The 2,500-nt window shown below is 54.2% G+C and overlaps 1 pseudogene; it reads right to left on the bottom strand.

Moving 5' to 3' along the window:
• The window catches only part of LOC143260855 (large subunit ribosomal RNA), a 7,673-nt pseudogene that overhangs the window by 3,491 nt on the left and 1,682 nt on the right, over nt 1–2,500 (bottom strand).

Genomic DNA, 2,500 nt, shown 5'->3' with positions numbered 1-2,500 from the left:
AGGAGCTCAGATGGAAATGCCCCTACCGCAAGGATGACATTATAAAATAAGGTTCTTAGAACTACTGGCACACTCCTCCATTGCCTGCTCGAGATGTTATCGAGACCCGATGCCGAGGAGAGCGGGATCTCATTGGCCTGGATCTCATGGCCACGAACCGGCTCAGCGATCCAATGCAGGTCCTCCCTTTCCTGAACAGGATGAAAGTGTTCAATGGGGACAGAAGGACTGGTGAGCATAGGTGTCCAGTACTCCACCATCTCGCCAACGGTTGGTGTTTGAGCCTGCACCGGGCCATCCAGTACAAGCTTGGCCGCGCGAGACATGTCCTTCTTCCAGAGTTCCTGCATGGCCGCATACTCCCTTCTCCTCAGTCTCCACCTCGGCACGGGCCCGGCAGGTGCAGCTTTAGGTGGCCGGAGCAGTGGTGTTCTCCGCTCCTTTACTTTCGCAGAAGGCGTCGGAAAGACTCTTTGAAGCCATCGACAACAAGCACTCGGTGTTATTGGTTCTCGATTAAGAACCGTTCTCGCAAGACTTACGAGTTCCTCCGCTTCATGGGATTTCACCCTTTCGGCCGGATCAATCAGCTTACGGATAGCGTCAATATATTGGCACTGATGTTGCTGTGCCGACGCAGAGTGCTCCTGAACAGGAGTAGGCGAATCCGCCTGTCGATGACTTGTGTCGTGATGTTGAGTGACACTGGAGGTTGAAGACTGAGACTCAACGGCAGGTCCACGCTCGCGGCATACACCGATCTTCTGTGTAACAAGAGCTTTATACGTCAATTTCTTTCTGAGGCCCTTCAGTCGATCAAGACTGAATTTATTGTCGAAGACCGTCAGTAGATGTTCATTCATAAATTTGACGTTGCCCTGCACACTCGCAAGCGCCTCAGCCGCCGCCACCATCTCAGTCTCTTCCTGAGTCCACCTAACCTTCTTTACGGCCACCTGCACTCGTTGGTTGGCCTCGTCTGGATGAGCTCTCCTCACATGGACCCCTAACCCGATGGAAGTGGGAAAGGATCGCGAACAATGGGGACATGGATGTAGTGCCCCCCGCGACGCAGGATGTTGTGCGTCGTTACTGGACTGGTTGGGTTTATTTCTCGAGGTCGTCGGACAAACATTCCGATCCACTGTGGCCGCTGTCGTAGGGTCGGCGATCCGAGTGGCCCGAGGGCCCGCCGACAATGGGTCACTTGACCCATAATCTTTCTTTTGATTCTTCGGGCCTACGACAATAGAGCCATGGGGGTGGCAACCCCATGACCCATAACATGCCTCCCTCAAAGTGACTAGAGCCGCCGCCACATTAGCGCGAAGGCAGGCCATTTGGGTGGGCTGCACCCTTACAGCGGCTCATTACTGCTAGGCAGCACGTCTTGTCGCACAGGATTTAGCCGCAATGCACTGAATGGACAGGTCCAAACAATACATCACGTTACCGTCGGGAACCACGAGGAGGTACCTGTGCGACTAGGACGGGAGAGGCTAATGGACCTAACAAGAGGTCTATATTACGCATCACCGTCCCGCGGGAGGCCAAGGCACGGGACCGAGCTCGGATCCCAGCCACGAGAGCCGTTCACCTCGCCCAGGCCCGGCACGTCAGCCAGACCCGCTTCCCGACCAAGCCCGACACGCCCCGCTCCTCAGAGCCAATCCTTATCCCGAAGTTACGGATCCAATTTGCCGACTTCCCTTACCTACATTAATCTATCGACTAGAGGCTCTTTACCTTGGAGACCTGCTGCGGATATGGGTACGAACCGGCGCGACACCTCCACGTGGCCCTCTCCTGGATTTTCAAGGTCCGAGGGGATGATCCGGACACCGCCGCAACTGCGGTGCTCTTCGCGTTCCAAACCCTATCTCCCTGCTAGAGGTTTCCAGGGAACTCGAACGCTTATACAGAAAAGAAAACTCTCCCCGGATCTCCCGACGGCGTCTCCAGGTCATTTTGGGTTACCCCGACGAACACTCTTACGAGGGCCCGAATGGTATGCGGTTCCGCTGCCGGGTTCCGGAATAGAAACCGGATTCCCTTTCGCCCAATGGGTGTTTTTTGTGCATGTATATAATAACAAAATATGCTGCGATTTATATAATAATAAAAAAAATAATAAAATAGCTGCGTTTTTTTTACAAGTGTTTAACGTCTTAGGACACCTCATCTACATAGGATTTCTCTTAGGGCTTAGGATCGACTGACTCGTGTGCAACGGCTGTTCACACGAAACCCTTCTCCACGTCAGTCCTCCAGGGCCTCGCTGGAGTATTTGCTACTACCACCAAGATCTGCGCCGACGGCGGCTCCAGGCAGGCTCACGCCCAGACCCTTCTGCGCACACCGTCGCGACCCTCCTACTCGTCAGAGCTTCATAGAGGACAATAAATTGCCCCGCTTCACACATACCACTGACGGTGGAGTATAGGCGCGACGCTTCAGCGCCATCCATTTTCAGGGCTAGTTGCTTCGGCAGGTGAGTTGT

Source organism: Megalopta genalis, unplaced genomic scaffold (assembly GCF_051020955.1).
Source record: "Megalopta genalis isolate 19385.01 unplaced genomic scaffold, iyMegGena1_principal scaffold0021, whole genome shotgun sequence".
NCBI lineage: Eukaryota > Metazoa > Arthropoda > Insecta > Hymenoptera > Halictidae > Megalopta > Megalopta genalis.
Note: the sequence above shows the minus strand (reverse complement) of the source record. Positions and strands in the feature narration are given on the sequence as shown.